Source organism: Agelaius tricolor, unplaced genomic scaffold, assembly GCF_023055355.1.
Source record: "Agelaius tricolor isolate 1412-34295 unplaced genomic scaffold, bAgeTri1.0.p SCAF_9, whole genome shotgun sequence".
Classification (NCBI taxonomy): domain Eukaryota; kingdom Metazoa; phylum Chordata; class Aves; order Passeriformes; family Icteridae; genus Agelaius; species Agelaius tricolor.
Window position 1 is genome coordinate 1,388,909 of NW_027269269.1, and position 14,904 is coordinate 1,403,812.

Below are 14,904 nucleotides of genomic sequence, written 5' to 3' on the forward strand. Positions count from 1 at the left end.
CTGTTTTTTGTGAAGAGCTTCAGCCTATTGCCCTCAGCAGCAGCACAAATACCAGAGCAATCTCTGACCTATAGGCCTTGCCAGGCTAAGAAGAAAACAGATGTGGATTAGCCCCCCTCCTGGCCAGAAAAAACACCCACCTGCCAGAGAATATTGGCAGGCAAAAAAGGAAGGAACTGAAAATTAATTTTTAATAGAGTTTCTCAGAAAGTGGCAGACCTTCTCAATGTATTTCAGACTCTCTTTTTTTTGAAATGCAAAGTAGACATTTCAGTTAAAATCTGGAAAACTGAAGGTCTATTACTCCTATAAACATCTGCCATCAGAAATAGGTTTCCTGCTGGCATCACTAAGGAAAAAAAAGAGAGTTCTGAGAAGACAGGGGGTTGTTAATATCAGAAAGTAATTTTCAACAAGAAACAACAAGCTATACTGATCTGAAAAAAAATATATATACTGACTGCTCCTGAATACCACACACTCAACCCCATCTAACTAATTGCTCAGGGACCTATGGATAATTGGCATCTCCATGCTGATGGTTTGGTGATCTGGCAAAAGAGAACCTTCCCCAACCACGGGAATAAATATTTTTAAAAATTTAGAGGCTCCTGTTCAGCAAAAAGAAACCAGTAGTGCGCAGAGACCTCAGCCTGTGTCAGAGACACAAGAAGTCCGATGCAAATCAGACATGAGCTGCCTGAGTTCCTTGGGAGAGAAGGAATTTCAGACTAGCATGCCACAGGAGAGAGCCTAGAGAAGCAACTAGGTGCTCACACAGGCCATGATCAAGATGACCAGAATACCAAAAAACTAAAAAAGGTATAAATAAATATATTTTGGGGATATGATGTATGCTGACTAACATCCAAACACTGGCACAGCTTGCCCAGAAAAGTGGATGTCCATCACTGGAAATATTAAAAGACAGGTCGGATGATCCAGTTGAACAATGTCCCTGCCCACAGCAGTGGGGGTGGACCAGATGATCTTTGAAGGTCTTTTCCAACCCAAACAAAGTTATCAATTTTATTATTTCTTACTTCAGCACAGAAAGCCTAAAACTTCCTGGTTCTGACAGTCTGAATTGCCATTAAAAGCAATGTGCTTTTTCAAAATATTTTTTTTAAAACAGAAGAACACCAACATCACATTTTTTCCCCAAAGAATGGGGCAACTCAAAGAGTTTTCAATGAGTTTTAGAGATTGTGACTTTCTTATTCAAATCCAGGCATTATGAAAAGAGATAAATTGTTATGTTCAAAGATTTACCTTTCCAACAAGAAGGAAGATAGAGTGGCAAAGTAGAGAAGAAGGGAAACATTGGGAAAGGGGAAAAGCAAGCATGCGTCCAGTGCTGCCTTCAAGCTTTATGTTTGACAGAAACAAAATAAGACTCCCATAGAAAAATAAAATGTTTTTCTGTATGGGGGAGATTACAGGACTGTTACAGCTGATTCCTGCTTCAAAAAACATGCACCGTCTCCATTGCTTGGCGATGGCTGCAGGTAGAAGCATCCACAGCAATTTAACACCAGTCAGCCCAGCAGAAAGAGTGGAGGGGACACCACTGCTGCAGGAACAACTTTGTAAGCAGTTAAAGCCCTAAGGAAAGGTAGTACCTACTACTGTGAACAAAAAGCTCATTTGTAATTAAAAGCATATCCCAAGAAGACTGTGTTGCATCAGTTGGAAGCACACATGGATTTGGGGCAAACTGGGGAGATCTCTAAGGTTGACACTTATGTCTTCTGCCTCAATACACCCAGAGAGGTGTCTAAACACAATCCTGTGCCATGTGCTCTAGGATGGCCCTGCTTGAGCAGGGAGTTGGACCAGATGCCCCACTGGGGTCCCTTCCAGCCTGACACATCCCATGATTCTGTGGTTCTCAGGAATTAACGCTGAGGGAAGACACAGGCATTTCACACCCCCACTGCTGTCTTGACAGGGTGCTGAGGAGCAACAGTGGAGCACTGGTTCCTTCTTGTGCCTCTGTGTAATCATGGACCTGTGTCTGGACTCCAGGTTCATAAACAGGACACCTCAGGTCAGGTGCTGGCCTGGTCCCTGGCCAACTCCAGCAGCAGAGCCCTGTGTAGGTATCTCAGAGGCTTGCTCAAAGGCAGTCACGGATGCAGAGGCTCCCCCCATTATTTACAGGAACTACTGAGACCTGAGAAGTGGCTGCTGGGTTGACGTGGCCCAGTGCATTGCACACTGGTCACAGGGAGACACCACGAGCAGGGCCATGGTTATTATGGTTATTTCTACCCCATCAGGAAAAGGGCGTCCCCATGCTTTCCCAACACAGGCTCTGCATGACCCCTTGATCCCCCAGAGCTCCTGCCTGCCAAGGAGGGAAAGGGGCCTGAGGGCAACACTGTGGCTCCCTAGCATGGGTTACATTTGATGGTTCAGGAGACCTGGGAACAGAAAGCAGGCTGGAAGCAAACAGCCCCATCCCATCCAGCCATGCAACATGACTCAACAGATCCACACAGGCAGGGCTGTGCAGGCTGTGAGCGAAAACCAAACACAGAGCGTGCAGCAGGCTGGCAAGCTGGGCCTTTTTTTTTTTTTTTTTTTTTTTTGGTGGAGTCTTATCCTTCTCTTGTATTTAAGCAGCACTTCCAAAAGGAAGAAAGAAAGGCTGGAAGAAAATACTGACTTGCCATGGGGTGGGGGCCTCTCACCAAGATCTGCAGCGCAGCTAAGAGGGATTTTGCCTATTTTCCTAAAAATGTATACAACTGGTGGCTTTGCTGGGATGGAGAGAAGGAGCCACACATGCAGGGAGAAGGCTGAGATGGGCAGGATACCCTGTGGCCGACGGAAGCTCCTCAGCTTGTGTAACTTGCCAGGGTAGAGAATTGCTTTGACAAGTTACACGGGCTTCTACAGCAGCTATGAATTTGATCCTATAAAAAACAAGTATCAACAACTTAATCACATGCCTGGGTCACATGGAAGCAAGGACAACACGCAGTAGCAAATGTTGACTTTTTTTCTTTTTTTTTTTTTTTTGAGTGTGTTTGTTTTTTAACATAAAGTGGGAGTGAGGAGTGAAATTTGGGTGGGGCTTTCTACTATTCACTGGGAGGAAATAGAAAGTGTTTGCAACAGCTCCTGCTTTGTTTTGCTCTCCCGCAAGAGCACGAGGCTCCTCTCTCCAGGCTCTGCCAGGCTGGTAATGCCGCAGTTTTTCCAGGACTCCCAGCTTGTTCTGCAGCCCAGAGGAGCCCTCACGCTGTCTCACTGGGACTCATCGACGAGCCGGGCTGCCGTGGGCTAAGGGCAGGAGCTTTGGCCGAGTGCCTGGCACAGCCGTGAGCTGCTGGCAGCAGCGCTTGGCAGCGCTGTCTTTGGAAAAAGATGACGGTATCCAGAGTGGGCGATGTCAGGATCGCGGCCCGGGGAGGAAGGCCGTACAGGGCAGCCGGGAGCCTGAGTCATGGCGGTGCCGCGGGCCTGCCTGCAGCGCTGCAGCCCGAGCTCCGGCCCTGCCTGCAGCCCGGAGCACAGGCCTGGCGAGGCGGCACGCAGCTGACAGGGCTCCCATCGAGACCTGCCTCTTCCCAGCAGCGCTGAGAAAGAAATGCTGGCTGGCACCGTGTGCCGCAGGCAGCCCGCCCTGGGGACAGGCCTCTCACCCGCAGCTCGGTCAGACCTCGGCGATCGCTGCCTGGCCAGATTTTGTTGGTCACTGCGGGGTATTTTTTTTTTTTTCCTAAAGACACATGTCCGGATCATCGTGTCTGCAAGCGTCTCAAAGTGAAACAGTTTGTTCTAACTCACAGAAACCTCTGGGTTTCATACTGTTCTGTCTCCACCTCCCTTCAGAGACCCGAGAGACTCAAATCAACCAACAAACCTTTTTTTTTTTCTTACAGTTTTCAAATGAAAGCCCTGTTTTTTCCTTATCTACTTCTGTCGTGCAGTATCTAGTTACAGATCTACAGGTCTCGCACTTGTGGTTGTTTTCCAACAATCCTGTTCGCCTTGGGCATAGATTTTTGCAATGGACCAGAGTCACAGCAGGTCGATCAATGCCTGCTCCATCCACCACAGGGAGTGCCACAAACCAGCCCTCCCAAAGCTTTGCTCTCTTACACCATGAAGGGTTTATTTAGGTGCAGCTATTTCAGCAAGGCTTTACTGATGGCTCTCGTGTGCACACAGGTAAAACAGCCCAGGTGTGCCTACCTGAAGCTGGGAGGGCTGCATGGAGCCAGGCTTCTGCCGCCTTCTCACACTGCGACTCACACAGCTCAGCCAGAACCAGCTGTGGGGCACGCTTGGCTCAGTTCTTTCCTTTTAACTCCTCTGGTACAATTAAAGCAGCACAGACTCAAATGTGGCTGTAGTGATGCTGCTGTAAAAATACAGGAAGGGAAACTAGATTTAACAGAGCATGACCCTTCATACTTGCATAACTCTTCACACTGGTACTTCTACTAGCAATCTCCTTGTGAAAATGTAAATTATATCCCCAACTGAAAGTCCTGCACAGGCACAGACACTGTGGGCAGATAAGACCCATGTGCTACTCAGTGGGAACAGTTTGTGTCTTGCAAAGTATCCTTCTGGTTTAGAGGAGCCAGAAATATAAAGGAGAATATTTGCTTTTCTGTTAAAAATAGCTTGTTCTACGGAATGTCTTTTTCAACCATGAGAGAATACAACATGGAAGGGATACAGGACCTAATAACCCACCTGGAAATACTTTGTATGGAAAAGCAGTTTAGCCAGTTTGGGGATTGAGCCAAAGAATTATCAGACAGGCCTTGCTTGATATGATTTGGGTTTGTGGCAGCTGTTACAGCCCAGCAGGATTTCCCAAAGCTGAGGTGCTTTTAAGCTGCCCGTGTATGTGCCTGGCCCTTTCTGCAGTCCTGGCTTTTGGCCAAAGTGATTTCTGTTTGTGAGGGAGTGAACAAGTGAGGATCATTACAACTTGGAAGGAGCTCAGTTCTTTCTGAGAGCTATGGAGACACAGAAGGGGACAAAACAAGTATAGAAATGTACCACAAAGTGGGAGCTGATAAGGAGATGGCATGCTCCTGCAAATTTCAGCTGTTTAGGACATGGTTTGCAGGCTGTGGGACAGCTCTTATGCAGAAGTAGGAGAACCTGGATGCAGGAGAATAAGAGGTTTCCAGTAGGATTTGTGTATATCTCCCACTTTGAGGCAATTGCACATTAGCAGATCTATACTCTGAGCATGGAGGGGTGGCTTCTCCACAGCTGTGATTCTGCTTCTCAGCCTTCATGGTGATGAGTGACCATACACTCATACACACCACAGGAGCAGCAGCACAGTGTTAAAATTGTGAATTTTCAGAAGTCAACAACAGAGCCTCTACTGTACTCTCTTCAGGAAAAGCAGTTCAATGAAAAGGTAAAGATGGGACACTGTAACCTTCCTTGCCCCCCCAGGTATTTTTTCAAGGCACAAAAGGGCTTCTAATGAAACTATCCTACTGCCTGAAGGACAGAACAAATGAACTCTGACATCCATGAGGCACCCCAGGTAGCATTTCTTTCCAAATGAAAATTTATGGGTGTTTTAGGAATCTTGGGGTGAGGGAAAAGAGAGGAAGAAAGAACAAAGTTAAGTTCCATGGAAAGCTGCTATTCTTCATTGAATCTAAAATAGAACTTCTTGGAAGTTTACCAACCAGGCATTTTTTGTGTGGAAAACACTAACTGTGCAGATTGGGCACTGTCCAAGTTAAAATACACACCAGTACTGGATGGGAATAATGTTAGGGGTCTAGATGTGTTGACTCTGAAATACCTGCCAAAGAGTCCCTGCTATGGCAAGACTTGGGACCTCACGGCAGCTGTTATTTTTCTACAGCACGTTATAGGTCTGGCTTTGGGTCTCCAACTGTGCATCCTCAGGATTTCAGGGAGGTGTCAGTGAGTTCTGGAGTGTAGCTTGTGCTTTACACTCAGTGCAGATCCAGTCAGTTGACTAACTGGAGTCCCGGGAGTTTGCTTGGTTTTCCTTTTCTGAGTTTGACACCTGCATTTGGAGAGATGACTTATGCCCAGCACTGCACTTGCAGCAAGGGAGTGGGAGGGATGTTTGAGTGTGGTTTTTCAGGACTAAATTTTTTCAGGACAGGTTTTTCAGTAAAAAGACTGTTTTGTTCAATCCAGGTGTCTTTTTTAAAAGACTAAATCCATGTCTAGCATGAATCAAGGCACAGAAGGAGCAGAAAACAAGTTGGGAAACTGGACATTCCCTGGAGTGTGATGGAACTTGCTCGAATTCAAGGATTTTTACATTGATATGTACTAGGGCTTGTGTTTCACACAATATTGATGCTTGACATGAGTCTAGGCATTGGATGAGGACAGGGAATGGGAGCACAGTTTTCAGCTTGGGAGGTTTCCTCCTCCCACTGAAAAGATCCAGACTTAACCTTGCTGTACCAATTATCTCATGCATGGTAAGGGGAATTTTGAGGTTTTTTCCTAGCCCTCTTCAAACTCTTTCTTCCATGCTTGCTATGATAGTATCGGAGCACCCACCTTTTCCATCTGCTTCTCTGCAAACACCTGCCCATGCAATTACTCTGTGCTTCACCTTGTGCTGAACGTGACGCTGTTCTTGGTGAGTCAAATCCATTGAGGCATCAAGATGATTTGACTTGTGCCTAGGAGAACCATGGTGCTGAAACTCTTCTTTGGTTCTGCACCATGGGGAAACCCTTTATCCAAATGGGTTTGTGTTTCCCTGCCCCAGCTGTCCCCAGTCTCGCATCATTGCCCTTAGATGTACAAACTACATGTACCTCAGCAAGCAAGGCTTTGCCCGCCAGGGCTGTTCTGAGAATACCTGATTTTTTCACTGTAATTTGGAAGGAGAAGCCTGTGTTCATATTCTTGCCTGAGGCACAGCACAGCTCTTGAGCAGGACTTGTATTTCTGGTTTCTTTACAATACCAACTTTATCAGCCAGACGAAAGCTGAACTCCAGTTTTTCCAAAGACAGTCACAACAAGCTTGGCTAGAGCCTTGTGCCAGTTAGGTGGGACTACACAGAACTCAGCCACTTGGTTCAAGCAGTCTCTCTCTCATAAAAACATAAAGCACCTCAGTATCCTCTTGCTTCCCTACTTTCATGCTCCTGTTGCTCAGAAATGGGGCAGGATGCAGTAGAGCCAGTGTATGTATGTCTGAGTATGTACCTGTGTATGAAAGGTGTGATCTTGCTTTTGGATAGTGTAAAGCTTGCATTCTTGCTCATGGGGACTTCCAAAGGGGAGAGAGAAAGCACAGCAGAGCTGATCCCACATCTCAGATGGGGCAGGAGAACTATTAAGAGTTACAGTCTAAGCAGATCAAAGCTGTATTCCCTGGTGGAAGCCAAGTGAAAGCTTATGTGCCTGTTTGGCAGCCTGTCATTTAGATAGGGATAAGCTCGAGACTAACCCAGAAGCTAATGAGAGAGAGGAGACGGGGAATGTATTGAAAAATGCCCTGAGAAGAGAGGCAGATGACACAGAGGAGCCAAGCCTGTCTCTCTGTCCAAGTACTGAAGTACTAGAGCTTGCGGGGACAAGGGAGTCATGTGATCTGTGCTGGAGCACAGGCACCTCTCCTGCAGAGAGGGCAGATGCTGCACTAGGTCAGGATGTCTCCTGGAGAGAAGCTGAGTGTTGGGAGGTTTTCAAGGAGCACTACAACCCTTAGCTCTGAGAGGCAGGGTCTGTCATGAAAGTGTGAACAGACTGGGGTTTTAGTTGCTCTGGAAGAGCTAGAACATAGCAGCTGAGCAGAAAAGTTAAACTAAGTGTTTTTTATCCACGGAGAAAGTACTGGAAGGTAGTGGCTGACCCTTGGGAATAGGTTAAGTGAGCCAGAGAGCAGCAGTGATAAGAGGGTGGAGGTGTTATTGATGCACTCCCTCAAGGCTGGGCATGTGTTCTCTCTTCTTTTTTTTTTTTTTTTTAGGCTGGCAACTTATGGTAGTGTAAGCAGATGTGTCTCAATGTTGTGGTGATGGCAAAGGAGTTTTTTGAGAAATGGGGAGTAGGAAAGGTTTGTGAAGTTGCTGTGCATTTCGGAGGTGTGAGCATAAGTAAGAGGAAGCTGGGAACAGGTGGTATGGTTTTGGGATCCCTGAGTGGGTAAAAGGTTGGCAAGACATTAGTAGGGTCTTAAAACATTCTTGGCAGGTAGCTCTGGGTGAAGGAGGCATCTGTACAAGGTGGTCTTGCAACATCTCTGCAGGGGCCGAGATGACCAAGCAACCTGAGCTTGGTGTGAGGCAAGGCATAACAGGGTAGTGGGCAGATGGTCTGGCACGTGCCTACACAACCCCCAAACCAGCCAACTCTGTACACCTCAAGGGACTTACTGTAACTTGAAGGAGGATTATTTACTAAGACCACCTTTTTTTTTTCTTTCTTTTGAAAGAAAAATCAGTGCTTCATCAAAAGACAGTGTAAAGCAATGAAAAAAATAAAGTCACAGTGCCAGGAAGTACAGACCAAATTCACATCCCATGAGAACTAACCTGCTTGTAGCTTTGCTTCAAAAAATATTAATCCATTTATTGCCCATTAAAAATTCCCTTTGTCTTTTCTCAGTTGTGGTGCATGCTTGAGATCTTAAAGATGGCACTGTCAGTCCTTAAAGCAATATTTGACATCAATTTACTCATTAACTTTCAAATGCAGGACACTGAAAACCTTTTCCTAAGGGCATCTTTGTGTTCTGTTTGAGAGAGTTACTGTTGTTTTCCCACCTCCCCTGAAGGGTTGTTTACAATACCATCTCTCCCTTTTAATCCTCTTTTCCTTTCATGTCTAACAAACAGTGTTAAACAGAACATGGGGGGAAAAGCAGATCTCACACATTATAATTATCTATAGTTAACTGAAGAAATCCTTCACATTTAGAGGTCTCATTTTGTAAATTAATACTCAAGAAGCTTTTTCCTATGTTTTTCCATACAAAAACTCTGTTCTTTCAAGCTTGAGGTTTGCATGTATAGTAAGTCAGATAAAGGGTTTCTGAGTTGATGTGCACTCTGTGCAGAGACTGAGCTGCCACAAACAGGATTTTCCTTATGAGATCCTCTGCAAGGGATGTCTTGAGATGTACACACAAGAATGTGGGCAGTACCAAGATGTTAAGCTATGACAGAAAACATTACATTTCAAAACTGGCTGCTGTTTCTGCTGGTTATTTTTAGAGTTTCCCTTAATTTCTCTAGCTCTTTTTGCCCTGTATCCGAGCACTTTAAGACTGTGAATATATTTAGAGTAACAATTTTTCTGTGGGGAGGTGTGGGACTCCACATTACACAGATCTGAGAGGCTATCGTTTGATGAGCACTTCTTTCAGCAGCAGCACCAACATAAGCATCCCCTGATTTCCCCTCTCCCACCACTCACTCACCCCTCAGCTGTGCCAGTTTCTGTGCTGTGTGGGAAACAGATCACAGAACACATCCAGGTTAAAAATAGCTGGAAAAGAGAGAGAGAAAGAGAGAGAGAAATGAATTCCAGAACCTGGACTAATATGCTATATGTACATCCAAAGCCGATACAACAGAACCTTTTTAGCTCAGATTCCATCTGTCTTTCCAGCTCCATCAATAATTTGTACCTGATTTCACACAGGACTGAAAGGTAGAAATTTCAACAGCTACTGATTTCCTCTCCAAATTTTGTGCAAACTGCAGTGTGAGGGGCAGGGACCTCAGCTGAAAAGAAATAAAGAAATGCAGCCAGCAGTCACCTGGCTATGTGCATGCTGGCTGGCCATGTATGCATTAGCTGATCAGCCAGCATATATGGAACTGACTGCAGCCCAGGAAAGGGTCTTGGAGCATATAATGAGGGAAGAGTGGAGCTCATTGCAGCCATTTTATTTTAGGACGAGAGGAGAGAAGGGAGGTGAGTATGAAACAGTGGTCAGAGACCCTCAGGAAACCAAGAGCCATTATTTCCACTGCTCACAAAGTGATTTGTTTCAAAAAGGCCTGAAATTCTATAAAATAAGGCCTATTCTGCACGTGAGCCTGTAAATCAAGTGAGCCTGTAAATCATACAATTTGGGAGGAAGCTGAGAGCTCAGCCTCACATTCCTGTTTAGACTTCAGCAACCACTTCTGCTTTTAGCACTCTGAACACCGGTGGAAACCACGGATACTGATTTCTTTCCCGTACTCAAATGTCATTTAAAGCCCTTGTTTCTCCTGAATAACTCTTTTAAGCACTTGCTTCATTTTTGTTCCTACCTGCCTCCTTTCCAATTTACTACAGCTTGCCAAGAGCTTTGGTCCATTCTCTTCTTTTGTATCCTTCATGCTTCCCCTCCAATGGATGACCTCAAATTTGGTACAGGGTGGTACACAGAATATTCAGTGAATTGTATCTGAAAATGATGAGAATTTTGGTGCAAACAAAAGTTGGCTCTTCCTACCCACCCCTTCTGAGGGAAAAGAGACCTTGGGTCTCCTCACTGCTTCTCCTGATCTGCAGAGAGGACTGGGATGGGAGCCACAGGGTGGAACAATAGCCATGAGACACCCTATGAGCCATGGCTGTAGTCCATGGTCAGAAAAGGCTCTTTATGATCCTGTCCTGAGGTGTTTTTTCAGCCTCTGGTTGCATGTGCAGGATGCAAGTGGAGCTGTATGGCTGCTCGTAGGGGACTGTGTCTGTCTCGGAAGCACACGCTGTCTTTGGCAGGGGAGCTTTCATTGGATAGAAACCGGTTCTATTCCTACCATTTGTGCTCTTCCCCAGCAGGAGAAATTATCATTGCCATGGGCAGGTCTTGGGTTTCTCCAGGTGGGAAACTGGAGGTTTGGGGCAGTTGGGATTTTCCTGGTGTGGGAAATCCCTGGGTGGCAATAATCCAGTGTATTGGGCTGTGTGCTATCCTTGCTGCAGGCACCCAGGAACATTACTGGGAGTTGCACCCATTGTGATCTGTTTGCAGATACTCCGGTCTCACCACATGTCTGAGGAGGCTCCCGGGGAATCTGCCTGTGTTAATTCCCTTGTCATTGCATACCTCTGGGTCTGCTCCAGTCTGCACACTGGGAGAGCTGCTGGAGGTCAGCTCAGCTCCTGCAAGAGAAGCGTCTTCATAGGCTTTCCTAGCACTGATTCCACTTCTGGAACTAGTTCCTTTAGGGAATTTTCTTTCCCCAAAGGGAAGAATGTAGCCATTTTGCAAGGTACCACGGGGGACCTGTAAAAGAGATCTAAAGCAGAAGCCAGAGCTGCCTTGCTGGAAGGGAATGCTAGAAGGTCCCATCTTCTCTCCTCACCAGACACAGGAGCAGGGGAGGTGCTGGTGAATCTTTACCAACATGGAGCAGCCTCATGCAGAGTGGAGTGGCCCTTACCGTGAGTGATGTTAGGATCTTGCTTTATTCTTGGGTAACTACAGATTTTGGGGAAGTGGTGGCAGGGGAGAGTGATCAGAAAGCTGGCAGAAATTGTGTAACTGGTGTATCAAAGGTCTTTTTACTCTCCTCAAGTCACATTTTAACAGTATCCATTTTATTCTATGTGTCAGTAAACAACAAAATTGTTACTGATAAAACTTGCCTTAAGCAACAAGACACATGTGAACAATAAAGCACTAAGAGCCACATTTTCAGAAGTGTGTGTGCAGAAATGTCTATTGTACAATGTATAAGCAGCATGTGGTCTGGATGTGGCAAGCAGCAACGGGAGAGGAAAAGGGGAACAGATGGAACCTGTACTTGAGTGACAAGAGCGGACGTAGGCTCAGATCAAATTTTGTACTGTGCAGAGGCTGAGCTTTTGAAAAGCCTTAAATAACAACCACATTTTAAGGAGGACTGCACTAATGGGGCATGCAGATAAGCACACCAAATGGTGCAACTGCAGAGCACACAGCACTGCAGACAGTGATATATACAGAGCGTATGAAAAGTTTGCTCTGACACACCAGCCATGCATACAATCAAAGGTGTGCACATTTTAGAAACATCAGCCTCCCTGAAACCTCAATGACTTAGCAATAAAACATCAGGAAATGATAAGTCAGGGTCAAAAAGGTCTGAGAATTCCACACAGCTGAAATAAAGATTGAGCAAGAAGAATTAGCATCAAGAAATCAGATTCAGATGTTTAAAGCTGGTTGTCTGAACCAAGTTAATATAATGCACCATGTGTCACTTCAAAACGCTCGGATCGTGCAGCTGGGAAGCCCTTCCCATGATTGTGAAATGCAGCAGTTCACTGTATCTGAGAAGGCTGGGATGGACGTGTCTGCCTGGACATGAGCAGGCTATAAATGATGAATTGGGATTACAGCCTTTAATATCCCAGTCCAGTTTTACCAGTTCCCCAAAACACTAGCACAGAAAACAAGCCCTGCAGCAAGGCCTTATGAAGATTCTACCTTCACATATTCTGGATTTGCTTTCTGTCTCCATTCTTCTCCCCATGTACTGAAAATCCTCATGCTCTTTTTTTCAAATGTGAAGCACTGATGATCCACACCCCTTGCTCTCTTACTTTCATCCTATTTAAAAGAATCCCTATTCAGCTACCCAGTCTTTTCCAGGAAAATTATCCTCTTTCTGTCCATTCTACCAAGTCTAGAGTTCACAGCTCTAGAAAATCATGTTTTTAATCTGTCAGTACTATGGGACAATCACATTTTCACTCATCCTCACACTTACATAGAAGGAAGCCCTTACCTGTATGAAAGCAGACCAGCACAACAACCACCTATGTGGGACACTGTAAGTTTTGCAAAACTTGCACAACTTCACTGCTAATTTTTTTAGTCTCAGTTGGATTCATATCAACTTACAGATACACATGTATTGGGTATGCTCCTTCAGCCTAGCAAAGTAATCCAAGAATCCAGCACTGCTCACCTGAAATCCACACCTCGCAGGAAATGAGGATTCCATAGGTATGAGGGTTTTGCAGAACGGCAACTTGTTTGTTTTGTGGATTTGTGAAATTTTATAGCTGGTGGGAGTGGCTCTTTCCTAGAAAAAGGTCACACACTCATCAGTCCTTGGGTGAGAAACTGATTAACTGGAGATCAGAATAAACTCTCTACTCTTCCATGCACTGTTTGTGCTGACCAGTTCTGGACTGGGTGATGGTGTACACACAGAAATATTTGACAATACAGGTATTAGGCTCTCATATCATAGATCGTTTCTCCTGTTCTATTCACATGCATTTTCATAGCAGCTGGACGTGCATTATACAGCTATGGGCTAAAGCTCTCTGGTACAATTCTAGTGAAGCCAAAACAAATGTGACACTATGATTTATGTTGTGAGCAAAACAGACCAGGGAGTGTTCTCTCCCCCATCATCAAGTGGCACAGCAGAGCTTTTATACACGGCAAGCTCCTCTCCCACAGCCACCTCCAAACAAAATAGGGTGGCCAGACTAAAGAACAACATCTCAGAGAGGGCTCACAGGCAACAGGCAGAGCTGTGCCAAGGGATGCTGGAACCTAGGCCCTCTCCTGGGGCAGATACAACCAAGACAAAGACATTTCTTTCATCTCCAGAACTTGCTGATCTCAGAAGACTCTGTGTAAAATTCAGCATCTTCTGTCACTTGAAGCTGAAGTGCACAGCCTGAGTTTTACACCTAGGCTATGGGAAGTTGGTTGGGGTTTGCTCTGTTGCTGACAGCTTGAAATTTCCATTTGCAGCTCCTTCCTGTTTCCTTTTCAGACATGCATCATACAAACCCAGAGAGGCTGCACAAATGTACCAAAACGGTGAGAAGAGAGGACAATCCTTACCACAATGAAGTTTTTAGAATGCCTCGTCAACACTGAAGCAGCAGAAGCAGACCTGGGCAGGCACTTCCCATACCCACATCCTGCAGATACATACCTTGGTGCTGATGGCTACCTGAAGTACCTGAAGTACACGTCCACAGCTCCCATCCCACCTGGGATGCCACATGGCATCCTCAGACATCAGAACTTAGGTACTGGGGCTTTTTTTTTTTTTTTTTTTTAATTTAAAACTTGCACCACTGCTGCTGCCTCATAGACAGTTGGGTCATTCACTGCCAGTTGTGAAAGGGACAGTGTGCATGCTGGGGAGGCATACATCCCATGTGTCCCCAGCATGGGATGGGACCTCTAGGAGGGATCACTTGGAGATATATACATATATATACACCAGACACATCCCTGACTTCATATGTGGGCCACATGGGAAGGCAGGACTTGCTGCCTGGAGCCCATACTTGCCCACAAGCCCTCCAGTTCTGAGATCCCCTGGCCACATGGCACTTCACTGGGGATCTCCTAGCCATACAGCACCTCACCATGCCTGGCAGGGAGAGCTGATGGAGCCCATGGCACTGCCCCACCTTGCTGCAGCTATGCACAAGAGCTTTGGCTGGCTCCAGTGTCACTTTGCCTCACCCCATCAGCACAGAGAGTGAGAGGTACCAGCCACATTGTGGGGAGCAGATGACATATCTAAAACAAGGGAGGAATTTTAGCCCCCTTTGCTTTCCCTTTGCCCCACCCATATTGCACCTGTCATTAGAATGACCAAAATTATCCAGTGACATCATTCATCACCCATAGAAAAGCACAAACCACGCAAATTCCTCATGGGAATTTCCTGAGGAAACAGGCTTTCTAGGCTCTCAATGCCTAGAAAAACTCCTTGACCAGTTACTTCTCTCCCAGACATTTTATCAGGAACTGAAGCTCATTGAATCAATGATTCACTCCCCACTAAGCACTGGCTGACTGCATTTTGCGTGCCTTGGGATAAGAATCATGTTATTCTTTGCTTGGGTCCAGGACACCTCTGATATGTGCTAGAATATCTCTGGCATGTTACAATTAAAATTATTTCAAATTTCATGGGGGAGGCATTTTCATGCACTG

At 45.7% G+C, this 14,904-nt stretch overlaps 1 long non-coding RNA gene across 4 annotated transcripts in view; it reads right to left on the reverse strand.

Moving 5' to 3' along the window:
- The window catches only part of LOC139593262 (uncharacterized), a 76,097-nt gene that overhangs the window by 36,670 nt on the left and 24,523 nt on the right, over positions 1–14,904 (reverse strand). For 3 of the 4 annotated variants that reach the window (XR_011680234.1, XR_011680235.1, XR_011680233.1), the window contains exons 2-3: positions 9,421–9,488; positions 4,207–4,375 (exon numbers count right to left, since the gene is read on the reverse strand). This is a non-coding gene — a long non-coding RNA (uncharacterized lncRNA). The remainder of the gene's footprint in view (positions 1–4,206; positions 4,376–9,420; positions 9,489–14,904) is intronic. The other variant, XR_011680236.1, reaches the window with a different exon arrangement.